The sequence below is a fragment of the Muscardinus avellanarius genome (assembly GCF_963383645.1).
Source record: "Muscardinus avellanarius genome assembly, chromosome: 5".
NCBI lineage: Eukaryota > Metazoa > Chordata > Mammalia > Rodentia > Gliridae > Muscardinus > Muscardinus avellanarius.
Window position 1 is genome coordinate 101,042,753 of NC_137790.1, and position 27,952 is coordinate 101,070,704.

The following is a 27,952-nucleotide window of genomic DNA, read 5'->3' on the forward strand; positions in this document are numbered from 1 at the left end:
ATGTGGAAAAATATCCTTACAGGAGCATGGAATGGTCCGGATCCAGTGCTAATGTGGGCTCAAGGGTCGGTGTGTGTTTTCCCACAGGACAAAGACTCGCCGATTTGGATCCCTGAAAGATTGGTACGCCATGTAAAGGAGCCAGTGGAAGATGCCAAGCAGCAAATGGATACTGCTGAATCTACTGATAATGTTTCACATAGGGGTGGGTGAGAAGGATTTATGGGGAATTATTCCTGTATTCCCACTCCCCTTACCTGTGTCCACCTCTGCTACCATATATCCACAATTTTTTGAGGGGCAGTCTATGTTTGTATGCTGTTTCTTTCCAAGAAAATGCAAATGCTAGCCTTAGCACTGTGCCCTACATTCAATTATACAATCAGACCATGGGGAAATTTCAACCTTACAATAACTCTAGCCCTATAGGAAATGTAACCATTCTAGAGGGGCGAGCTCTTTTAGCCTTTTCAAAATATGGACACCCTGAAAATAAAACAGCTCCTCCTCAACCATGGTGGGCTCCAAAATGTTATAATCCACGCAGTTGGCCTTTGAAATGGACCGATTATCAGGATACAAGAGTAGTTTTGGGCATCTCCGAATTATGACATGAGCTTCTCTCCAGGCATCTCTACTATGCGAAATGACACCCGGGTAGGGTATAATTTCACCTATCAAAATCCCACCCAGTATAGACCACCTAATCCCTTTAATGTGTGGCTTTTCTATGGAGTAGAAGGTGGTTGTACAGACATTGTAGCAATGTCCATGATTTTAAGAGGAGCTGTAGAAAATTGTAGTTGTTACCAAAATTTGTCAGGCACATTTGAGTACAGCGTGAAAGTTAATTGTTCTAGAGGGCCTCAAATTTCCTTTAGCCCTACCCCTGTTTGCCTGGCTGCTCCATTCTTTTGGCTTGTTTCTAATGGCACGTTAATTAATGATACCTTACTTTGCTCTAATGATAACTGTTTTTTAACATTTTGCTGGAATGCTACTATTTTTCCTTAGGCAATAGTATTGCAGATGCCTATTGCTGTGCCTTGGCCTGTTAGGGTGGATGAGAATTCCCTCCCGGTCCTTTTGAAATGAGAAAAGAGGGACTTTGGGGTGAGTGCTCTTATTGCAATAATTATGGCCTCCATGGCTGCAGCAGCAACTGCTGCTGCGGCCTTAGCAACATCAATTAATACGGCTACTGCTATAAATACAATATCCTCAAGTACAGCTACTGCCATAGCATAACAAGCTCAAATAAATGGGCACCTTAAAACAGGCATAATGATGGTAAATCAAAGAGTGGACCTATTACAAGAACAGGTTGACATCTTGGGACAGATGGCCATGGTACCATGTATTCAAAAATTGTCTGGATTATGCATAACCTCTGTGCAGTATCAGATTTTTTCCCGTGCAGGCAATCTATCCCGACAGATAGGCAGAATGCTTCTGGGAAATTGGAGCCATAAATTTGAACAGACTATGACAGAACTTCAAGCGTCCATTGTCGCGATCAAATCTACCCGCGTCGAGATTGCCTCAGTACAACAATGGATGGACCTGATACAGGGGACAGTGGGCTTCTTAAGAGATTGGGGTGGCGTGGCATTCTGGGCATTTTTTGCTGGTTGTAGTATGCTGTGTCCTGGTTGGATATACCAGGTATATTCGACAACAAACTGTGCAACAACAGCACATGCTGGTGCAAGCTCTGGCTGCCCTTGAAGCTGGATCATCTCCTCACGTATGGCTCAATATGCTGGATTGGTAGTCAAAGACAGGTACAATCATCCCTGGGATCATATCAACCTAAGACAGCTGAGTAATCATTCCATTCCTTTCCCAATGACAGGTAAGAATGATCCTTGAGGTTCAACAACCTAAGACAGGCATGGTCCTGAACCTTAATTTTAATAAAAGAAAAAGGGGGAGATGTCGGGGCCCACTCGGCTAGACTGGGATGGGGCAGTGGCTCAAGATGGTGCCTAGGCATGTTGCCAAGTCACAAGGCTCACAAGGCTGGTGGTGCCTTGAGCTGGTGCAGTGTGCCCTATCAGGAGCCCTACGGATGATCAGTGATGCAGTGCCTCATGCTACCACTAGCCCGCCTATGAGAGGGTTAGAAATGTGCATGCCCTAGCTGTGGGAAGCTTGGTGTTGGTGGGGTGATGAGGGAGGGGTTATGATACTGATATATATTTGCTTTCTGTGTGCATTAAAGGAAGGAAGCATCATCAACAGACTTGGGATTTGTGTGTTCGTTCCCAGGGCTCTGCAGGACGGAGCCTTAGGGATGTGACACACTTGTCCCCTTACTGAACCTCTCTCTTTAACACATAGAGTTCCTCACATCTCCATACTTAAATATTTTAATAAATACAAGGGTCCTACTATCTAACCTTCTCACATTCTCAACCTGATTCAACCCCATTATTCTTAAAATCAATCCACAACCTACTTATATTCTCTACCTTACCCAACTCCTGCACCCATCACCCTAGCTACTCCACCATCACCCAGCCCTCAACACTCGAAAAAGTACTGCTTACCTGTTGACTCTTCTAAATTTCTGCTACTAAGACTAGACTATAAACAACAACCACAATCAATGGGAAGACAACAGAACAGTCCTGAGAACTCTGAAAATATGAGAACCAGGAATAGTGGAGAAACAACAGAAGTCACAAATACTGACCTACAAGAAATGCAAGAAGGGGAGTTCTGAATCTTGATTCAAAATATGACGAAAGGATTTAAAACAAGTCTAGAGGAGATAAAAGCTGTGTTAGAAACACTAAGAAAGAATCAGAAAGAGGTCTGGAAAGAAATGAAAGAGTCAATAAGTGAAATGAAGATGGCAATAGAAAGAAATTTTGGAAGATTTGATGAAATGGAAAACAGAATATCACTGTTGGAATACAGTACATCCAAGACCAAAAACACAGCAACATACAGAAATCTTTACAGCAACAAAACCTAAATATCCAGGATTTATGGGATAATATGAAGCATCCTAACTTATGGATAATAGGCACTGAAGAAGAGATAGAGGTACAGACCAAAGGCATTCATAATCTCTTCAAAGAAATAATTTCAGAGAATTTTCCAAACATGGAAAGAGACTTCCACCTTCATGTCCAGGAGGCATACAGAAGACCATTGAGACAGGACCAAGGAAGGATCTCCCCACGCCATATAATAGCCAAAATGACCAACATAGAAGCCAAGGAAGGAATCTTAAAAGCAGAGAGAACAAAAGGATGGGTGACAGATAGAGGCAAAACAATAAGAATCACCCCAGACTATACTACCCAGGTCATGAATGCTAGGAGAGACTGGTATGATTCAGACCCTGGAAGAAAATAACCTTGAACAAAAGCTTATTTATCCAGCAAAACTACTATTCAAGGTCAATGGAGAAACCAAAGTCTTTCCAGCATAACAGAATCTTAAAAATTTCATGAATTCAAAGCCAACACTAGAGAAAATTCTTAAGGAAATAAACCATAAGGAAGAAAAAAGAAACAGACTCCAGAACCAGAGAAGAGATGAAGTTAATAAGTATGCCATCTAAATAAAGAAGAAAGACCGAACCACCCAATAGTAGACAGAACACAAAATGGCAGAAAACAAAAATCATATTTCAATAATAACACTTAATATCAAAGGACTTAACTCACCAATCAAAAGACATAGACTGGCAATGTGGATTAAAAAACATAATCCAAATATATGCTGTCTGCAAGAAACTCACCTTACAGCCAAAGACATTCACAGACTAAAAGTGAAAGGATGGAAAAAGATATACCATGCTATTGGAGACCAAAAAAGAGCAGAGGTAGCAACCCTGATATCCAACAAAACAGACTTTAAACTAAAACATCATAAGAGACAAATCAGGGCACCTCCTTTTTATTAAAATGAACAATACACCAAGAAGATATAATGATACTAAATATTTATGCCCCAAACGCGGGTGCAACCACATTTGTAAAACAAACCCTTCTGGACATCAGATCCCAAATAGACCAAAACACAATAATTCTGGGAGACTTTAATACGCCTCTCATGCTACTGGATCAATCTTCAAGGCAAAAGATGAGTAAAGACTCTTTAGAACTAAGAAAACCATAAACCAAATGGACCTAATACACATTTACAGAATACTTCAGCCAAGAACTACAGAATACACATTCTTCACATCAGCCCATGGAACCTTCTCCAAAATAGACCACATCCTGGGACACAAAGAATTCAAAAAAATTCAAAAAAATTCAAAAAAATTCAAAAAAATGTAATTCCTTGCATCTTTTCAGACCATAATGGAATAAAATTAGAAATCAATAATAGGATACTGAAAAGAAATTATTCAAATACGTGGAGATTGAATGATACACTATTGAATGATGAATGGGTAAGAGCAGAAATTAGGGAAGAAATAAAGAAATTTATGGAAACAAATGAAAACAGAGACACAACCTACCAAAATCTATGGGACACTATGAAGACAGTACTAAGAGGAAAGTTTATTGCAATGAGTGACCACATAAGAAGGACAGAGAACCACCAAGTAAAAAACCTAATGGCACAACTCAAGGACTTAGAAAGACTACAACAGTCTATTCCCAAAGCCAGCAAAAGGCAAGGAATCATTAAAATTAGAGCATAAATAAATGAAATAGAGAACAAAAAATCAGTTCAAAGAATCAATAAAGCAAAAAGTTGGTTCTTTGAAAAGATTAATAGAATTGGTAAATCCCTAGCCAACCTAACCAAAAAAAAAAAGAGAATCGACTCAAATTTTCAAAATTAGAAATGAAAAAGAAGATATCACGACAGATAGTGAAGAAATTCAAAAGATTATCAGAAACCAGTTTAAAAATTTATACTCCAATAGGCTTGAAAACATGGAAGAAATTGAGAGATTTCTAAGCACAGTAACCTACCTAAACTCAACCAAGAGGACATAGCAACCAATAGCAACAAAATCAATAGCAGCCAAAGAAATAGAAATGGCAATGAAAATTCTTCCACCAAAAAAAAGCCCAAGCCCAGATGGGTTTCCAGCTGAATTCTACAAAACCTTCAGTGAACAACTAATACCAATACTTCATAACCTGTTCCAAGAAATTGAAAGAGATAGAACTCTCCCTAATTCCTTATACAAGGCCAGTATCACATTAATCCCCAAACCAAATGAAGATATCTCAAGAAAGGAAAACTACAGACCAATATCCTTAATGAACATAAAAGCAAAAATTCTAAACAAAATACTAGCCATACGTATTCAAAATTAAATCAAGAGAATAATACATCACCACCAAGTTGTTTTAATCCCAGAAAAACAAGACCAGTTCAACATATACAACCAATACATGTTATTCACCACATAAATAGAACCAAGAACAAAAACCACATTGTCATAGCAATAGATGTTGAAAAAGCATTCAACAAAATCCAACACTCATTTATGTTAAAAACACTGCAGAAAATTGGAACAGAAGGAACATACTTCAACATCATTAAGGCAATATATTGTAAACCAAAAGACAACATTATATTGAATGGGGAAAAAGTGCAAGAATTTCCTTTAAATCAGGAACAAGACAAGGATGCCCACTATCACCACTCCTTTTTAATATAGTCCTTGAGACTATTGCCACAGCAACAAGACAAGAGAAGGAAATAAAAGAAATTAACATAGGAAGAGAGGAATTAAAATTATCCTTATTTTCAGATGACATGATCCTTTATCTGGAAGACCCAGAGAACTCAACCAAAAAATTTCTGGAGCTGATTGACAAATTCAGTAAAGTCGCAGGATACAAAATCAATCTAAAGAAATCAGTGGCTTTTCTATATGCCAACAACGAATCCACAATGAAAGAAACAAAGAAAACAATTCCAAAATCTTGAGTCTATATTCCATATTAGGATATATTTTTTCTGAAAAATAAATAAATAAATGTATGATAATTTCACTTAAAAAAGAAAAAAATATTTTCTGGTAAGAAAGAAAGCAAAAAGAAACAAAAACTATAAAACATTAAAGAAGACCTTAGAAGATGGAAAGATCTCCCATGTTCATGGATAGGCAGAATAAATATCATCAAAATGGCCATCCTGCCAAAACTGATCTATAGATTCAATGCATTTCCCATTAAAATACCAGCCACATTCTTCAGAGACCTAGAAAAATCAATCATAAACTTTATATGGAGAAAGAAAAGACCCAGAATAGCCAAAGCAATTCTCAGCAATAAGAAACATGCAGGAGGCATTATAATCCCAGACTTCAAACTATACTATAGAGCAATAGTAGTAAAAACAGCATGATACTGGCACAATAACAGATATACTGACCAGTGGATTAGAATAGAAGATACAGAAACAAATCCACACATCTTCAGTCAATAAATCTTTGACAAAGGGGTCAAACTCATACGCTGAAGAAAAGACAGCCTTTTCAATAAATGGTGCTGGGGGAACTGGCTATCCATTTTTAGAAAGATGGAACTCAACCCCTACATCTCACAATGCACAGGAATCAACTTGAGATGGATCAAAGACATAGAAATTAGACTGGAGACTGTGAAGTTAGTAGAGGAGAGCATAGGTTCAGCACTACAACATATTGGCACATGCAGTAACTTTCTCAACAAAACTTCCAAAGCTCAGAAAATTAAAGCAAGAATTAACAAGTAGGATAGCATCAAACTAAAAAGTTTCCTCTCATCAAAGGAAACCATCAAAATCCTAAAGAGGAAGTCTACAGACTGGAAGAAAATTTTTACCACCCACACTCTGATAGGGGGCTAATATCCAGAATATACAAAGAGCTCAAAAGAATCTACACTAGCAAAACAAACAACCCAATCAAGAAATGGGCAAATGTGCTGAATAGACAGTTCACAAAAGAAGAGATACAAAGGGCCAATAGATACATGAAAAGATGTTCTACACCATTGGCTATCAGAGAGATGCAAATCAAAACTACACTGAGATTCCATCTAACACCAGTCAGAGTGGCAAACATAAAGAAATCAAACAACAACAAATGCTGGCGAGGATGTGGGGGAAAGAGGAACTCTTTTACACTGTTGGTGGGAGTGCAAACTAGTTCAACCACTATGGAGATCTGTGTGGAGATTCCTAAGAAAAATGGGAATAGACCCACCACATGACCCAGCTCTACCACTCCTGGGTATTTTTCCAAAGGGGTTGAATACAGAGAACTACAGCAGCACATAATAGCTAAAATATGGAAGCAAACCAGGCCTCCATCAACTGATGAATGGATTGCAAATCTTTGAGAAATACACACAATGGAATTCTTTGCAGCCATAAAGAAGAACAAAATCATATCATTTGCAAGAAGATGGAAAGTATTGGAGAGCATTATGTTAAGTGAGATTACCCAAGCACAGAAAGAAAAGATACATATGTAATATGCCCAAACTCGGGAACATAGAGGATACCAGTGGGACTCCAGATAATGGAGGGGAAATGCCAGCAAAGTTTGAATGGAAGGATAGGAGAGGAGGAATGCTGAACTTGTTTAATGAGGGTCTACATCCAAATATATGTAAAATTATGAATGTGGCATGGTTACCCTGGAAAATCATTGGTGGGAGGGGTGAAGGGAAAATGGGGGTGGGGGGAGAGGGCACCAAATATAGTTTAAATGTAAACCAAGGCTGGGCGTGGTGGCGCACGCTTGTAATCCCTGTGCTTGGGAGGCAGAGACAGGAGGATTGTGCAGGTTCGAAGCCAGCCACTCACGCTGGCTTAGGAGACCCTGTTTCCAAATAAAACTGTAAAAAAAGGTCTGGGAGCGTAGCCCAGAGGTAGAAGGGCTTCCAGGAACCCCAGTACCACCAAATAAATAAATAAATAAATAAATAAATAAATAAATAAATAAATAAATGTAAATCAAATATGTTCAATAAAAATTTGTAAAAAAAAGAAAATTAAAAAATGAAAATAAAAAACACTAAAAAGAAGTTATTTTTGAACTATAATGACTAATACTAATGCAAGAAGAAGCTAGAAGAGAGGAAAAGAAGATATAAGAAAGAGGACAATGAAAGCAACCTGCTAAACATGGCAGGTTGAATAAAATTTTAGATTTATTAAGTTTGGTTAAATTTAGTTCCTTAATAGAGCCTCTTTTTCCCAATAAAAGTTATAGTATTTTTCTTCTACCTTTCTATTGTTATGTTTATCATTGATCATTAATAAAATATAAAAAGACTCTGATTGGGGTTGGATGGAAACTCAGTGTAGTTTTGATTTGCATCTCCTTGATGGCTAGTGATGTTGAACATCTTTTCATTTATCTATTGGCCATTTGTATCTTTTCTTTTGTTAAATGTCTATTAATTTCAGTTGCCCATTTCTTGATTGGGTTGTTTGTTTTGCTAGTGTAGAGTATTTTGAGCTCTTTGTATATTCTAGATATTAGACTTCTATCAGAGTGGTGGCTGGTGAAGATCTTTTCCCATTCTGTGGGCTTCCTCTTTAGGTTATTGGTGGTTTCCTTTGATGAGAAGAAACTTTTTAGTTTGAAGAGATACCACTTATTATTCTTTCTTTAATTTCCTGTGCTTTGGAAGTTTTATTGAGAAAGTTATTCCCTCTGCCTATATGTTGGAGTTTAGATCCTATGCTTTTCCCTAAAATTTTCAGTCTCTGTTCTAATTTCTAAGTCTTTGATCCATCTCGAGTTGATTCCTGTGCATTGTGAAAAGTAAGGATTCCGACCCATCTTTCTACAAATGTATAACCAGTTCTCCTAGCACCATTTTTGAAAAGGCTGTCTTTTCTCCAGCATATGAGTTTGGCCCCTTTGTCAAAGATCAATGAGAGTGCCAAACATAAAGAAATTAAAAAAAAAAAAACAATTACTGGCCAGGATGTGGGGAAAGAGGAACTCTTTTACACTATTTGTGGGAGAGCAGAGTAGTTCAGCCACTATGGAGATCAGTATGAAGTTTCCTTAGAAAACTTGGGAATAGATCCACCATTTGATCCAGCTATACCACTCCAGGGTATCTTTCAAAAGGGGTTAAAATCAGAGAACTACATTAACATATGCATACTCATGTTCCTAGCAACAATTTGTAATAGCCAAAATATGGAACCAACCTAGATCTCCATCAACAGATGGATGGATTACAAAACTATTTGAAATACACACAATGAAATTCTATTCAGCTATAAAGAAGAATAAAATAATATCATTTGCAAGAAGATGGAAGGAACTGGAGAACATTATGTTAAGTGAGATTAGTCAAGCACAGAAATAGAAGGGACATATGTTTTCTCTAATATGCTCAAGCTAGGGAGTAGTGGTAATACCAGAGGGACTACAGATGAGGGAGGGGAAATTCCAGCAAAGCTTGAATGGAAAGATAGGAGAGGAAGAAAGCTGAGGTTTTTCAATAGAGGAGCCACATATGAATATGTGTAATAGTATAAATATAACATGGTTAACCTGGACACACTCTATTGGGAGGGGGAAAGGGAAATGGAGGGGGAAGGGCATTAAACACAACCTAAATGTACACCACTTTCAATATGTTTCACTTATAAAAAAATAAAAATAAAAATAAAAAGGGAAAATATAAAAAGACCTTCTATAAATGCTTAGAACCTCTATAAATTGGTAGACCTATTTAAACATTTTTTTCAGAACTGGGGATGGAACCCAGCATCATTCTACCTCTAAGCTATACCACAGCCATATTTTTATTCTTTATTTTGAAACAGGGCCTCAGTTGCAGAGGGCTTCACTAAATAGCTAAGGCTAGCCACAAACCTGTGATTCTCTTGTCTCAGCCTCCCAAATGCTGGCATCACAGGCATGCACCACCATAGCTGTCTTTATAAATGTTTGAATAGAAGTTAGATGAAGGAAAGGACATACTTTGAAATTTTTATTTCTCAGGGAAAGTGTCTGCTGAAGCTTTGAAAGCAAATTACTAAAGCTTTCTTGGTTAAATAATACCCTACTGACAAATGGCAAGAGGATAATATTCAGTGTTACTGAAGTTTACTTTATACCTAAAATATGCTTGAATCTAAGACAAATGTGTATAGGTACTGATCTTTTAACACAAAAATAGATTCTTTAAAACAGTTTTAAAGTTATTATATAAAAGTCAGAATTGAAAAAATAAAACTTGAAGTTATATTAGAATTTTAATTTTTGCCATTTTTTCTATCACTTATAATTTCAAGAACCATGGAGAATCAAAAGAAAACTTTAATAAGCAAAATGATAGAAATATAGAAAATATGTCAACATATAACAGAGCCAGTTTTCTCAACTTATATTTATAAACCTTTTCATTTTAATCTTAATTTTCCCACATTATAAAAATTACCTGCAAATATAGCTTCATGGCTGTATTTTATTTTACATAATGTATATCATAAATCATAGTTCAGATTTTGCAGAATAGAAAACTTAATATAGATTGCCATTTTCTTTTCTTTATCTCTGCCATAAGTAGAGGGGAAATTCCTCCAGATACTGCCATATAAAGTAAAGAATCTTTCAATTTCCATTTAACTGGCTATCCTATTTACCAAAAAATCTTCATTTGCTTTGTAAAACTTACTAAGCATATGAACACTCTGAACATATGAGAAATATAATTGTATGAACTAGAAAAATGTGTGTTTTGTATTGAAACTGAAGAAATTATGAGCATGCAGGAATGAAGTTTCTTTCAGAGTAGAGGACTCAGCTTCCCTAAGAGGGAGAAGAGCTCCACCCATCCATTACTTTTATTGGGTGAATTAAACAAAGAGTTTCAGGGTTTGAGAAGAGTAACGATCAACTCAGGCTGGGCCTAAAGAAATACAAGGTTAAACAGTTACTATATATAAACCCTAATGGAGACTAGTGGACCCACATGTTCAAATTCTTCTTGTATGCAAGGGGCATCTGGACTTGGTCTTTGCTTGTCCTCCATATTCTTAGAAGACTTCTTCCTTCCCCTCACCCACCATTTTTTTTTAAACAAGTACATGGAATCATGAGGCTAAACAGCCCCTCAGTGATTCTTAGTTGTTTGGCTGAGGTGTTTTTTTGTTTTGTTTTGTTTTGTTTTTTTTAGGCTGCACAAAGAATAAAAAGTAGTATTACAGCCAAATAACTAAATTAAGCAGCCTCACATATGAGCAGAAAAAAACTTAAAAGTTAAAAGCAAAGTACCATTAACCAGGCTTTCTCAGAATTTAGTGCCAGTGAAGGTTGGAGTTTAGAATTAACTTGGCTAGACTGAAATTTTAGTATATCTAATGAAACATTATAAAATAATCTAGTAAATTAACATGTAATATTTAGCAATACTATAATGACATTTATAAACATTGTGACCATTTTGAGTCCTGGAATTATCTTTCAGTCTAAATCACAGTCTTTTAACTGTTCAATTGCTTTTAAGGATTTTCTGGTTGATGTGAATGTAAATCTATTCAAGTTTTTGTATAGTTCTTTTAAGAGTCCTATAAATATTTGGCATTTGGAATTGAGTGATAGCAGTAGCACAGGAGGAGGGAGAGATTTTATTCTGGCCAGGGTCAAAATGTCTAGTCACAATGCCTCCATTCAGCCACCAGAGAAATCTCCTTTTTCTTCTTATATGTGATAACAGATTCCGCTGGATGGCTGCTAAGAACATCTCCTAACAGAGTTCTTTAAGTGTAACTGTTATTTATGCTGTAACAAATCTTATTGAAATCATAAATCATAGCATCAATAATATTATACCAAATGGTATTTAGGGGGAATTCTCACCCAGTTTTTCCCTATACAATAGGCTGTGAGCCTATTGTATATTGCCTTTTATGATGTTGAGGTATGTTTCTTCAATTTTGATTCTCTGCAGTGTTTTTAGCATAAATGGATGTTAGGTTTTGTCAAATGATTTTTTAGTATCTATTGAAATGGTCATGGTATTTTTGTCTTTGGTTTTGTTTATGTGATAAATTGCATGGATTGATATTTGTATGTGGAATCAGCCTTGCATCCCTGGGATGAAACCTAATTGGTCAAGGTGTATAATATTTTGAAATGGTTTTGAATGAGTGTTGCTAGTATTTTGTTTAGCAGTTTTGCATCTAAGTTCATCAACCATATATGCCTGAAGTTCTCTTGCCTTGAGCTGACTTTATTTGGTTTTGGTATTAATGTGATATTGGCTTCATAAAACACATATATGAGAGTTCTGTTTCTTTCTATTTCAGAAAATAAACTAAGGAGTATCAGGATTAGCTCTTCTATAAAGGTTTTATAAAATTAACTTGGGAAACCATCTGATTGTCAGCTTTTGTTTGATAGTAAGCTCTTTATTGCTGCTTCAATCCCTTTGATTGGTATTAGTTAATTTAAATTATTTATATCTTCTTTACTCAGTTTACGAAGGTTGTATTTATTTAGGAAGTTGTCAGATATCTTCCAGATTTTCTATTTTGTTGGAATATAGCTTTTCAAAATAGTTTGTGTTAATCCTTTGTATTTCTACACTGTCTGAGGTAATATCTCATTTTTCTTCTTTTATTTTAGTTTGGATTGATTCTCTGTTTCTTTTGGTTAGGTTGGATAGTGGTTTGTCTTTTTTTTTTAGAAACCAGCTTTTGGTTTTGTTGATTTTCTATATTATTTTTTCATTCTCTACTTCACTCATTTCTGCTATGATTTTAATAATTTCTTGTCTTCTACTGGCTTTGGGGTTGGACTTTATCTGTTTTACATTGGTTTTGAGGTGTGTCATTAGGTTATTTATTTGGTGATTTTTCTGTTCTTTTTATGTGGACACTCAACTCAGTGCTATGAATTTTTCTGTTAATGCTGCATTGATGATGTCCCAAAGGTTTTGATATGTTGTATCTCTATTTTTGTTTGCTTCTAGGAATTTCTTGATTTCACCCCTTACTTCTTCTATGACTCACTCTTCATTCAGAATTTTGGTGTTCAGTCTCCACATATTTATATATTTAATTCTTCTTATAGCTGATTTCTAGTTTCATTCCATTGTGGTCTGAAAAGACACAGGGTAGTATGACACATTTTTTTAATTTGTTAGTGTTCACTTTGTGGCCCAGGATGTGATCTATTTGGAGAAGGTTTCATAAGCATCTGAGAAATATGTGAACTCTGCTGTAGCTGGGTGGAACACTATCAATGTGTCTAGTAGGTCCGTTTGGTGTATGGTGTTCTTTAGGTCTAAGGTTGAAGAATTTGCTTTTGTCTAGAAGATCAGTCCAGCAGTGTGACATGGATGATTAAGTCTCTCAGTATTATTGTATTGGGATTTATGTGTGACTTATTGTCACAAAGATAAAAGTAGCTGCACCTATGTTTGTTGACTTTCATTGTTTTATCTTACTAGATTGTTCTTTTTACCAGTAAAAAATGACATGCTTTGTCTTTTCTGATAAGCTTAGACTTGAAGTCTAACTTGTCTTATATAATAGTTGCTACTCCTGCTTGCCTTGAGTTCTTTTGGCATAGATTACCTTGCTCCATCCCTTCACCTTTAGTTTGTGACTATCTTCACTTGTAAGGTGTGTTTTTTGCAGGCAGAAAATATATGTTTGTGTGTGTGTGTGTGTGTGTGTGTGTGTGTGTGTGTGTGTGTTGTTTTGTTTTTGGTGGTACTGGGGATGTAACCCAGAGGCTTTCTACCTCTGGGTTTTATTCCTAGACCTATTTTATATTTTATGTGGAAACAGGATCTCACTAAGTTGCTGAGAGCCTCACTAAATAGCTGGGCTGGCTTTGAACCTGTGCAATCCTCTTGTCTCAGCCTCCCAAGCATAGGGATTACAAGTGTGTGCCACCACACCCGGCATGGATTCTGGTTATTAATCCATTTTGCCAACTTATGTCTTTTTATTGGGGAGTTGAGATCATTTATATTAAATGTGATTATTGAGATGATTTTTAATTCCTAATATATTGAGTTTTAACTTCTGCTTAAGGTAGCATTTGTTCTTCTTTGCTTAGTTGTTTTCTGGATGAAAATTCTTGTTTCTCTGGTTCTGGTGTATATTACTTATTTATTCATTGCAGTCAATTTCTTTGGGTATTTTTTTTTTTTTAGTGCTGATTTGGAAGACATAAATTTTCTGCTTCAGTTTGTTATGGAAGATTATTATTTCCCTGTCAAATTTGAGAATTGTTTTTGCTCAATAGAACATTTTGGCTGCGAGTTGTTTTCTTTCATAATTTGGAATATGCTATTCCAGGTTCTGTTGGCTTTCATTACTTGATTTTGGAAGTTTGAAGTGATTTGAAATGGCATTGCCTCTGATTGTCACTTGATCTTTTGATTTTATTACCTTTAAGATTATCTCCTTGGCTTCTACATTGGCTTTTATTAGATTTGAATTTTTTTCTGATATTACATCTTTAAAAAGATTGTTGATCCCTTTGCTTTCACCTTCTATTCCCTCTTCTATGCCTATTATTTTTAGGCTAGCGCCTTTAAGAAGAGCCTTTGATATTCAATTCATGCTCTCAAATTGAGTTTTCTAAATTATATACCATTTGTTCTTTTTTGGAGTGATCATCTTCTAAGAGTGCAATTATATTCTCTCTGTGGTCTAATTTATTCTTATAGTTTATATTGATGCCTTCACTTTAATTATTACATCCTTTATTTCAGGCTGTCTCTAAATTCTTTTAAGAAATCTTGCTTCTTTCTATTTCTTTTTATTCTTTTTTTCCCCTGCAGTACTGGGCATTGAACCCCCAGGTGCCTTTTACCTCCAAGCCCAATTTTTTATTCTTTATTTTGAAACTGGTGAAGGGCCTCATTAAATAACTGAAACTGTCCTCGAACCTACAATCCTCCTGTCTCAGCCTCCCAAATGCTGGGATTACAAGTAGGTGACATCACTCCCAACTTCTGTTTTATTTCTACTGTTAAACTTCAGATTTGTCCTTTTGGATATCTCTGCAATTCTATGTTGTCAGGTTCTGTTATTATGGGGTTCTGAGAGCTCATTGCTTTCTTGTTAATCATCCTCATAATTTCAGAAGTTTGTATCTTTGTGGCTTTTGATATATTTCTCTTAGTCTATAGGGGTCTGCTGGTATATACAGGTTAATTTGTGCTGTATTCAGTGGTGAAGGTTGAGTGAAGAGGGAAGTGAAGTTGTAAATGCAAGAATAGGGTAAAGCCACAGATAAGACGAATAGAATGAAAGTTTGGTAAGTAGAGATTAGAGATAGTGAATGTATAGTGAGATTCTAATAACCAATGTAGAGTATTTAGTATAGTGATATGCAGTGTATTTAATAAAAGATAAAGAAGAGGAAAAAAGAAAAAAGAGGATGGAGAGAAGAGAGTAAACATGCACAAGGGAAGAGGCTTGTGAATTAGGTGGGGAAGAGAGAAAACAAAAAAGCATACACACATACACATACACACATATACACACAGACACACACACACACACACACACACACACACACACACACACAAATACTGCAACTCTACAAATATAAGAATACTTAGAATACTCATCAGAAGACTTGGCTTTGTAGTCTCTCTCTATGTAAATGCTGAGTACTACTGGCACCTTTTCTGCAAGACCGGTTCTCTGAGTCTCTCAGTCTATGTAGATGGTAAGAATCAATGAGGCTGGATTTAATGTTAAGCATAGGTTTTCCTCTATACTTTCAACCAATGATGAGCACGAGTCTCTCCCTACCTGTATGGGAGACAGGTGCCATTGGGACCAGATTAATTGTATAAATAGAAGTTTTTATTCTCCACAGCTAGAGCTAGGTTGGTCTAACTGCTCCACTTTCACCGTGATTGGGTGGTTTGTGATGATCTCAGAGTTCCTACTAGGGCTCTGAGCTCTGGGGTCTGTAGGCTTCTTTGCCTGATTGCCCCTGCGGGCTCTCTGCTAATCTGAGCCTTTTCTATGTCCAACAGCAGACTCTCTCCCCACCTCACAGAGTTGAACCTTAAAGTCTCAGGCCCTGCAAGTTTTTTAGGGCTGTGAAAGTCCCTGCAGCTGTGCTGGGCAGTCTCCATTGGGTTCACTTATAGTGTTGTTGATCACTGCTCTGGATTTCTGAAGGGCCTGGTCAGCTTGGTTGCCACTGCTGCAACTCCTAGCCAGTGTTTGCACAGGAGGAACTGACAGCTTACAATTCCAATGAGCTGCAGCTGCTTACTTCATTTCAAATTGTTGGCTTTTTCCTCTGGGCCTCTGACAGTTCCAGTTTGGTGAGGCAAAATGGCACTCCTGTGACCCCTGATCTGTTAGCTGTTCTCTGGTCTACCTTCTAGTTTTTTTCTCCCATTTTTCACTTGTGGTCTTTTCAAGTTTATGTTGCTTTCTTTCTTTTTGTTAGAATGCTATTTTTATGGCAATAAATACTGAGTGTTAGCAGGACTGATAAGTGACACTTTTCTTGAAATATAGCTCTGTGTGTGTGTGTGTGTGTGTGTGTGTGTGTGTGTGTGTGTGTGTTTACATACATATACACATTGACTTTCTGGGGAGAAGTTACTATGTGTGAAGATGTGTTGAGGCAAGAAAGGGTTAGAGATGGGAGATTTTGATTAAAACCTTAAGCTTTCATCTGGGCTACAAATGATGGAAGAGAAATGGTCAACCTTGTTTCCACCACCTACAAGCCAAGCTAGAGTAAATTCCTTCTCTTTTATGTAATCACATCTTTCTTTCTCAAAAGATAGTTTTATCAAGAGATACTCTCTCAATAAATCTACAAAAAGGTCCCAGGACCTTCTCTTTATTTCCACTTACTTTATTTTTGTTGTACTAAAAGAAAAGTGTAAAAAAATGTAGAAAAAGTGACTATCTGTTGTTACCAGTCTTTAGTAGTCAAGTTGCTGATGATAGCATGACAGTGTTATTAGGTGAATTTATAGTGATTTAAAAGAGACTATATTCTTTGAAGAGACAAAGAATAGTGCAATAATGTATTCTGGGAATACAGAAGGGGATAGAGGCTTACTATGCCATTGTAAAGAAAATGGGAGCATTGAAGACATTCCAGAAGGATTCAGACACATTAAGATTTGCAATTTATGATGCATATGATTTATCATATTTCATAGTGTCTCATTTAGAATTCAGTCTTGTCCCAAAGTTTTAGGAAGGCCCAAACCAGATAGGTGTATCTTTGGGAAGCTGCTGGCCTACTACATCATAGGGTTTGACCAGACACACTGGCTAACTATTAGAGAGGCAATTAGCTTTATCAGAAAGGGTAATGTTGTGTTGCATATCATCACATTTGTACCAGGAGAGATATGAATCCTGAGTCTATGGGAAGACCACTGGAAGCTCACTTTCGGAATGCTCCTGAACTCTGCCCTATGTATCTCTCCCTTTGGCTGATTTTAGTCTGTATCCATTGCCTGTAATAAATTATAAGCATGAGTACAATATGTTTAAGAGAGTTTTATAGCTCTTTTAGTGAATTACTGAAACTAAATGTAGTTTTGGAAAGCCTACCCTTCAAATTTGAAGTTGGTCTTAAAATTGAGTGCAGTCTTGGGGCTATGTTCTCTGTTTTCAGTTGGCTTTAAAAGTACAGACTTTCAAGTCAGACAAGCTTGGAAGTAAATAATAGTTTGGTTACTTTGAAATTTGTTTTGCCTCTTAAAGTTTGACTTTGTATAGCAGATGTTTTTGTTGCTTTGAGTTACCTATATATGACTTACATTAGTTTTAGATATAGCTGTGGTGAACAGTTCCATGTCATATTAGACTTACCTTATTCTGGCCATGGTCCAACTCAAGTGTGGCTATGTGTTTTTTTCTCCTTTTTTCCTGGGCAGTGGCAGCCTCTTAAACAATGAAGAAATGACCCAGGGCCAGTTAAGTTATTTCACAGAGGCATAATGTTGAATTCTCAGGTATTCCAGGCTGCACCAATGGCAGGCAATATATATATAATATTGGTATTGTCTTTCTCTCCCAATTGTTTTACTTTTCTTCAAAGTCCTAGCACATACATTTGAATTGAATTTCCATAACAGATGTCTCTTGGTCTAATTTTTGCTCTATTCCCACAAAATAGATGATCAGTAAATATGTTTGGATGAATAATTGGAGAAATTTGTTTTAATAGTAACCACCTTTTGATTATTTATAACAATATGTATGAGGCACTCATATATAAAACTCTCTTTTTCTTACTCTTGCCCTCTCTCTCTCTTATATGCTGAGTCCAAAGATTTATAGTATAAACAAATCCCCTGACTTTATTATCCTCACAATGAGTATTGCCCCAGTTAGCTCTAAAATGATAATTTTAGAATATGTAACATATAGAAGCCATGAAAGTGCCTCACTTGGATCACTACCTATTGAGAACATAATTATCATGTGGTCTCAGATTCTGCATTCTGGAATCCAACACCACACTAATGATAATGCAGTATTTTCCAGGGCAACTTTCTGACTAATAGGAACATCATGGCAGGCTCATTTCTGGGGGACATGGGACTCATTTTATGGAAAATTTTGGCTGGAGGACTCTAGCATCATTGAACTCTTTATATTCTATTTCCTGATCCTCTACACTATTAATATTTCCTTATCTCTCAATGTAGTTCTTCCTGATGTCAAAGAAAGCAAAAACCTACAAAATGGTTGTAAAATATGAACATTGGCCTAAATGCTTCCTCATTTGATGGTCAAAAACAAAATCTACAGGGGATGGTGAACTATACACATAAGACCCAAACATGTGTGTGTGTGTGTGTGTGTGTGTGTGTGTGTGTGTGTGTGGAGAGAGAGAGAGAGAGAGAGAGAGAGAGAGAGAGAGAGAGAGAGAGAGTCTTCCATTTGAGTTACTTTCACTTTTCCTCTTCAGAGGTGTCACTTTAAAATTGTTTTCTCTTGGGAGGCTGGGACAGGAGGATTGCAGGTTTGTGGCCAGCCTCAGCTACTTAGGCTCTTGCAACTTAGTGACACCCTGTTTCAAAATAAAGAATGAAAAAAAAGGGTTGGAGGTGTAGTTCAGTGGTAGAATGTCTGTGGTTCAATCCCCAGTACTACAAAAAAATTGTTCTTTCTTTCTCACATATTGCATCTGTTGCTTCTCAAGTGAATTTTTTCCTGAAACATCCACTCATCCTCTGTTTAAACAAACAACCAAACAAAACTAAAATAAAAACATATTTTCTCTGTCTTGTGGGAATGCTCATAGGCATGAAGCTTGTTCTATGCCTGGTGCCGAAGTCATGATATATTTTCTGTCATGTTATATTTATATATTTTATATTTGTTTATATATGAATTAATTAATAAATTATTTAGTGGATGGGTGAAATGAGATAAAACATATGTTTTTGAAAGATAATATATATGGATTTAACAATAATCATAATTAAATTAACTTCTACTGAAAATAAAATACAAGAAAAATACTCACACCACAGCACTGTTCCATGACATTTTACATGGCTAGAACTGGGAGCAAGGAATAGAATATCACTGGCATCCAGCACCCCAAAGTTTCTCCTCTTATTCCCTTCTAGTCACTATAAATCACAGTACACCAAGCTCTCTTTACACAGCTTTTTTATTTCACACTACATTTTATTTGATAGTTTCATTAATATTACTTCTTTTTTTTTTTTTTTTTTGGTGGTTCTAGGGGTGGAACCCAAGAGGCTTTCTACCTCTGGGCTATACTCCCAGACCTACTTTTTAAATTTTATTTGGAAACAAGGTCTCACTAACTTGCTGAGAGCCTCACTAAGTAGCTGAGTCTGGCTTCGAACCTGTGTCATCCTCCTGTCTCAGCCTCCCAAGCACAAGGATTACAAGCGTGAGCCACCACACCCGGCAATATTACATTAATTCATTCTTATGCCTACGTAATTTCCATTGCTGTGTACAATTGCTAGGTTGTATAGGTTTTTTTTTCTTTGTTTGATGGGGTTTGTTTGCTTGTTCTCATAATATTTACTGAATAATAGAAATTCACTCAAATTCACTCGGGCAAAAACTTTATTGAAAGGTGCACAAAATCCAAGGAATTCCAAACAGTTAGAAAATGCCAAGCAAATATATAATCTCAGAAAGTATGGCACCTATTGTTTATTAAAATATAATTTGAATTTCAATGAAAAGATTATTTAGTAATGTGAGTAAAATCTATTCCATTCTGCTTTTCTAAGAATTATAAATATCTATTATTTTGTTAAGAAGAAAAAACATTTTTATAATGATGAAAATACAATGGGAAAAACAAATTTATTGTTAGTATAGTTCAATTTTACATTTCATATATATATATTTTGGGGGGGGGGTTCCTGGAAGTTCTTCTACCTCTGGGCTAAACTCCCAGACCTATTTTTATATTTTTATTTGGAAACAGGGTCTCTTAAGCCACCATGGCTGGCTTCAAACCTGCACGATCCTCCTGTCTCCACCGCCGAAGTGCATGGATTACAAGCATGTGCCACCACGTCCGGCTACATTTATTTTAAATCTATATTTTCTAAGGATGTATATACAACCAAACACTTCCATATGTTTATGAATTATATTCTTATACTGCATGTACCATGCATATAATAAAGTACAGGTAGAAGAACTTTCATTAAAATGTGTTGGTTGAATATTAAACTCATATAATATATTTATGTAAATTTTATATCCAACCACCTACATTATTAAAAGCCCTTGATTGGGCACGTTTCCTGTGATGAACCACGACGAATTTTTGCTTCAATCTTTATTCTTTTTTTTTTTTTTTTTGGTGGTACTGGGGTTCTTGGAAGCCCTTCTACCTCCGGGCTACACTCCCAGACCTATTTTTACATTTTTTTTTAATTTGGAAACAGGGTCTCCTAAGCCAGCGCGCACGGCTGGCTTCGAACCTGCGCGATCCTCCTGTCTCTGCCTCCCAAGCGCGGGGATTACAAGCGTGCGCCACCACGCCCGGCCTTCAATCTTTATTCTAATGTCCACAATAATATCAGACCTCCATCATTAGGGAAGTAATTCCTGTTTTCTCTAGGTGCTTATGTAGGTGAACTGGTACTTTGTTATTCAACTTTCACTGAAATGTGTAATAAAGGACAAGAGATAACATGACTATTATATTAGTTAAGTAGTGTCCCCTAGCTAGTTAAAAAGGACTTTGTAAGACTTAAATACCTTAAAATATTGGAAAAATTCAAGCTATGTAAATGGTTATAATTTTAAGGTGATCATCAAAGATATACTTTGGGAGTTTGATTACATTCTATTAAAAGTTATTGTCAATAAATTATCTTTATAATGTCATTTGTTAAATTTGAATTAAGTTAACCTTTGAATTAAATTCAAAGGATAGAGTCTTGAATTAATCTGACACTTGTGAGAGAGAACTTTTTTTTCTTTTTAACAAGGTAGTTGCAATTCTTAACTCTTCAGGAGAATTTATTGGCTCAGGAATTGAAAAGGATAGAGTGGTTTAACTGCAGGTGTGGCTGGATGTAAGGTCTCAAAGGATATAATATAGAAATGGTCACTTTCTCTTCCCAGTTCTTTTTTTGTTGCCTGGATTATTGTCATCTCAGTAAAGGTCTCTCATGGAAGGGCAAATTTAGTAACTACCAACTTCAGGGCATTTTTTTCAATCCATGGAGAAAAGGTCAGTGGGAAAAGAGAGCTTATTTTTCCCAACCATCCTATGGACATTTCCAGATTACAACTGGCCAAATATTGGAGATAGAGCCTAGAAGTGTTTCTGAAGCTACTATAAATTACCTCTTGGGCTTAGCAAAAATAACTGTAAAATTCTGCATTTTTTTGTTTGTTTTTGTTTTTGTTTTGTTTTGATTTTGGTGGTACTGGGGTTCCTGGAAACCCTTCTACCTCCTGGCGACATTCCCAGACCTATTTTTATACTTTTTATTTGGAAACGGGGTCTCTTAAGCCAGCACGGCTGGCTTCGAACCTGCGCGATCCTCCTGTCTCCGCCTCCCAAGCGCGGGGATTACAAGCATGGGCCACCACACCTGGCTAAAATTCTGCATTTTGGTCGGGCATGGGGCACACGCTTTTAATCCGGGCACTTCGGAGGCAGAGCCAGGAGGATTGCGCAGGTTCGAAGCCAGCCCTTCTGGCTTAAGATACCCTGTTTCCAAATAAAATATAAAATAAGTCTAGGAGTGTAGCCTGGAGGTAGAAGGATTCCATCCCCAGTATGACCAAAAAAAAAAAAAAAATTGCATTTTGGAGGGTCACTACCATGTTTTTTCCTAGAAAGGGCACAACTGTTGACTTGTTCATCCAGGTATTTGGGACCTGTATACTTAATGCATATCTAAAGTATAACAATACAACTTGAACACATTAAGATTCTCTGAGGTTTTGGAGAATAAGTGAAATGTCAGCTACAACATCTAGGAAAAAGTAGACTGATCCACCCAGTTTCATTTGTAGAAGAGATTCTCCACAAATAAATAATTTAAAAGGAATTCAGAGCCTCAAGGGAAAAATTAAAGATCTTATTGAATGGTAGGAAAAAGTAACAAGGACAAAGAAAGTCAATTTACAAAAGATGTACTTTTTGGTGGGTTATTTGAGTTTTACAAGCAAGGGTAAGCCCAGCAGGAGGTTTTCTCTACATCATCTACCAGAGGCCACAGCAGATTAAAATAAAGAATTCTAATCACTGTATTAGAATTTCAAAATCATTAAAAGAGGCATGTACATTTGGGAACTATTTAAAGAAATATTCAGTGAGATGTTGTGTGAACACAAATAGTGGAAAATAGATGCTGCTTGTGGGAAAAAATGGCAAATGATTTATTTTGGACAAATTATTTAGGATTCTCTTTGGTGGGGAAAACAATTGTTCTGAAAATAAAGTTGGCAGCTTTAGAGCACAATCCTGGACTGTCACCTCTAATGAAGTCCCCATATAGTACAGTTCCTTAAAATTATTTTGGGTAGAGAATTTTAAACTAGATAACTCTGCTATTTCTGTTAATGATTTCTTAATGAATTTTTAATCTGGCTTCAACAGACCTTATAACTCTGTGAATCCAATTCTGATATATAAAACCTGCTGTTTTGTAACACCATGAGCTTCTAATCTCATTCATGTGCATGATTCCAGAAGTTTAAGGTGTACATAGAAGCAACAGTGTTCAGATAGTACTGATCAGCACAGACCAGAGTTGTTTTTGTGCACATTTGGTATGCATTAGTTTTCTATTGCTCTATAATAGTACTGTAGATCAGAAGCACATAGCTAACCAGCTAACAGCTTAGATCCCTGTGAAGCTAAAATCAGTCTGTTGCCACCTGCATTTTAATTTTGGTGTTCTGGAAAAGAATATGATTCCACACTGATTAAAAATGGTTGGCAAAAATCAGTGTCATGGGGTTATAGGACTACTGTTTACCCTTTGTCTTTGTTGACTGCCAGTGGGGGCTACTCTCTTCCCCTTAGCACTGTCTATATACCACCCCAGGGAGAGCAAAAGAATGTGCATTTTAGCAGCGGTTCTGATGTATTCAATCAGCAGAGCACTGTTTAAAAATATCATTGCTTTACCAGACGTGGTGGTGCACGCTTGTAATCCCCGCGCTTAGGAGGTGGAGACAGGAGGATCGCGCAGGTTTGAAGCCAGCCGCACTGGTTTAAGACACCCTGTTTCCAAATAAAAAAGTATAAAAAATAGGTCTGGGAGTGTAGCCTGGAGGTATAAGGGTTTCCAGGAACCACAGTACCACCAAAAAAAAAAAAAAAAATATATATATATATATATATATATATATATATATATAATCATTGCTTTAGAATCTATATAGTAATTCTGGCAGTCTGTGTGGCCAAATAATCTCTTAGAGCCTTTTATACATGGTGTTATTGTTCAAATAATATCCAGCCCTTGAAAATGGCAAATTATTTTAATATAAACATTAAATATTACATTATCTTAATGTAAATTTTGGCTATGAAATATAACACAAAAAATTACACTATAGAAAAATCACTTTCCTGAGTGCTTCTTTGTTCTACATTTTGTTATATTTGTACGAGGTATTCTTCATTAGAGAAGTGTTATGAATATTTACTACATTTGTTCGTGTTCATTCATCATGAGAAAGTGCTATGGACTCTGTACTTGTGCTGAAATACACAGTGCATTTTTCCATCATCAGTTTCAAGAATAAACAGAGAACTAAAAACTTGATTTACAAAGATAAGTGAGAAATAAAAAAAAATGCTGTTATAATAAATGACATAATCACAATGAATGTTTTTTTTCAGGCATTTTAAAGATTATTCTGAATGCAAAGTTGTATCATATTTTCAAACTTCTGGTAATTTTGGTTTATTCCTATTTTATTTTACAGGCCTTTTATTCCATCTCTAAATTAAAATTGATTTTTCTTTGATAAATGTTAAGCACACTAAAGAAGAAATTTATGTGTTTTGACAAATTCATTTTCAATCAGGCTTGTGGTGAATTTCCCTCATAATCATGTCACTATTTTAGAAACAATAGTAAATACAAATTCAGATTTTTTCAGCGGAGGCGGAGAGTCATGGAGGATTTCATGCTGCACTCTCTGGGGTATCACAGTGTACTCCAGTGCCCATCTGCCTGGTATCTTCGCCTCCTGGGCTACAGCCTGTCCAAGGCTATGCCTTCAAGCTGCCACTTTGACCTGACTTTAGGGTCCTTGGGGAGATCAGGCCAATTTCTTCAAAAGTCACCCCCAAAATCGACATCTACCACTATGATTTGGATATCAAGCCAGAGAAATGCCCAAGAAGAGTTAACAGGGAAATCGTCGAACAGTACTTTAAAAAGTAGATCTTCCAGGATTGGGAACTGGTGTTTGATGGAAGAAACAATCTTTACACAGCTCTGCCCCTAACAATCGGGAGGGATAAGTAGAGCTGGAGGTCACGAGTGCCAGGAGAAGGCAGAAACCATATTTTCAAGGTGACCATCAAGTGGATGTCCTGCGTGAGCCTACTGGCCTTACACGATGCACTTTCGGGGCGGCTGCCCAGTGTCCCTTTTGAGATGACCCAGGCACTGGACGTGGCCATGAGTCACCTGCAGTACATGAGGTGCATGCCTGGCTGCTCCTTCATCATTTTTTAGGGCTGCTCCAATCCTCCGAACTGGGGCCGGCCAGTGTGGCGTGGCTTCCACCATTCCCTTAGGCCCTCTCTCTCTGAAAGATGTTGCTGAATATTGATGTACTGGTGACCACATTCTGCAAGGCACAGCCTGTGTTTGAGTTTGTTTGGATTTTAAAAGAATTGAAGAACAACAAAAACCTCTGAAAGATTCACAAAGAGTCAAGTTTACCAAAGAAATTTAAGGTCTAAAGGTAGAGGTCATGCACTGTGAGTAGATAAAGAAGAAGTGCGGCGTTCCCAGGCGGCCTTCAAGCCACCAAAAGTTTCCACTGCAGCAGGAGAGCAGGCAGAGGAGGAGAGACCGGTGCCTCTGTGCACAAGCTGGTTCTGTACCACCCTTGTGTTTACAAGTTGGACAGGAGCAGAAACACACCTACCTTCCCTTGGAGGTCTGTAATATAGTAGCAGGACAGAGATGTATAAAGAAATTAACAATCAGAGCTCAACTATGATCAGAGTGACTGCCAGGTTGGCATCTGATCAACAAGGGATATTCAGAAAATTGATGTGAAATGCAAGTTTCAATACAGATTCATATGTTCGTGAATTTGGAATCATGGTGACCCAACAGGTTGGTCCTGCAGCCGACCTTCATTCTCTGCTAGAACAGGAACAAAGTAATTGACATGCTCATGCAGTCAGTGTGTCTATGATGTGCGAAACCAGCAGTTCCACACCAGCATTGAGATCAAGGTTTGGGCTATCACCTGCTTTGCCCCCGAGAGCCAGGAGGCCAAGTTCATCTCAAATTCTCTCAAATTTATAACCTAGCTTTTGTTTCTGTCAGTTGGTACCATGTCTGTGGGACTGGAGAATCATTCTAGCCTTCTCCCCCATTTTATCAAGTGCCATTCACTTTTTCCTTTTTATATCTTTTGCTCATATATATGTATGTATGTATGTATATATATATATATATATATATATATATATATATATATATATCTGTGTGTGTGTGTGTGTGTGTGTACATACACATTTTTATAATTTTTATATCTTTTGCTCATTTCTAATGTGGGCCAAGTTCATCTCAAGTCATCTCGAAAGATGCTGGAATGTCAATCCAGGTCCAGCCATGCTTCTGTAAATACGCACAGGTGGCAAACAGTATTGGGGCCCATGTTTTGGCACCTGAAGAACACATGCGTTAGCCTGCAGCTGGTGTTGGTCATCCTGCCTGGCAAGGCCCCTGTCTATTTGGAAGTCAACCATGTGGGGGACACGGTGCCTCGAAGTGTGTGCAGATGAAAAATGTGCAGAGAACCACACTTCAGACCCTGTCCAACCTCTGCCTGAAGATCAACATCAACAATATCCTGCTCCCTCAGGGCAGGCCTCCTGTGTTCCAACAGCTGTCATCTTCCTGGGAACTAATGTCACTCACCCACCTCAGGGGATGGGAAGAAGCCTTTGACTGCCACCACTGTTGGCAGCATAAACTCACACCCTAACTGTAACTGTGCCACTATATGCATGTAGCAGCACTGGCAGAAGGTCATCTAATAACTGGCCCCTATGGTGCCCGAGCTCCTCATCCAGTTCTACAAGTCCACGCACTTCAAGCCCACATGGATCATTTTCAACTGTAACCAAGTCTTCAAAAGTCAGTTCCAGCAGGTCCTCCATCACAAGCTACTAGCCATCCATGAGGTCTGTAAAAGACAAGCTGGAAAAGGACCACCAGCCAGGGGACACATTCATTGAAGTACAGTATGCAGCTCTTTTGCAGTGACAAGAACAAGTGGGTTAAGAAGAGCTGGAACATTCCAGCAGGCATGACTGCGAACACAAAAATCACCCACCCAGTTTCTATCTGTTTAGCCATGCTGGCATCCAGGAGACAATCAGGGCTTCACACTACCATACTCTTTGCGATGACAATTGTTGCTCCTCTGATGGGCTGCAGATCATAATGTACCAGCTGTATACACCTAGTGTGTTGCACATGCTCCATGTCCATCCCAGACCCATCATACTATGCTCACCTAATGGCCCTCCAAGCCAGGGATTACCTAGAGGATAAGGAACACGAGAGTGCTGAAGGAAGCCATACCTCTAGGAAGAGCAATGGGTGAGACCACCAGGTGCTGGCCAAGGTGGTCAGGGTCCATTAGGACAAGCTTTGCACCATGTATATTGCTTGAGATGTTCATGTGTTTAGCGATTGTGTACCAAAGTGGATTCCCATGAGACCAGCCATACTCAGACCAACAGATGCCCGGCCCTTCTTCTGTGAAGCCAGCATCAGATTTGAGATGTCATTTGTTTTGCCAGATTCTCCATATTCCAGATGCCTTTGATCCCAGAATTCACACTTGGATTTGAACTGCAGATTTATGGGACCCCACTGTTGTAGGAAATGTGGTTTTTCAAAATCTCTAAACTGCTTATCAAAATAAGAGTCCCATGTTTTCTAAACTACTTCTAATACCAGTCTTATTCTATTTACGTTTTAATTTTTTAATTGGTGCATTGTAGTCATACATAATGTATTACAAGATGGCAGAGGCACACATGCGCACATCACTCACTTAGCCCTTATCAATTCCCATCCAATTCACTCCCTCTTTCTCCTTCTTATGTTTGGCTTGGTGATTGATTTATTTATTAATGTACATCATGAACATTAGAGAGTTTCCCTCTTTCCCCCTCTCATCCCCTCAGTTAGTTCACCTTATTTGCTCATCTATAATATCTCCTTCATCTGGAATTTCTCCTATGACCCATTTTCTCTCAATATTTCACATAATAGAGAGAAAATCCAATTTC

General features: G+C 37.3%; 1 pseudogene across 1 annotated transcript; it reads left to right on the forward strand.

Moving 5' to 3' along the window:
- LOC308263574 (protein argonaute-2-like) lies at nt 1-27,297 on the forward strand (annotated as a pseudogene). The gene is made up of 3 exons: nt 1-209; nt 24,707-25,920; nt 26,208-27,297. The product of its transcript is annotated as a protein argonaute-2-like (transcript).
- Nucleotides 27,298-27,952: the final 655 nt, after the last annotated feature.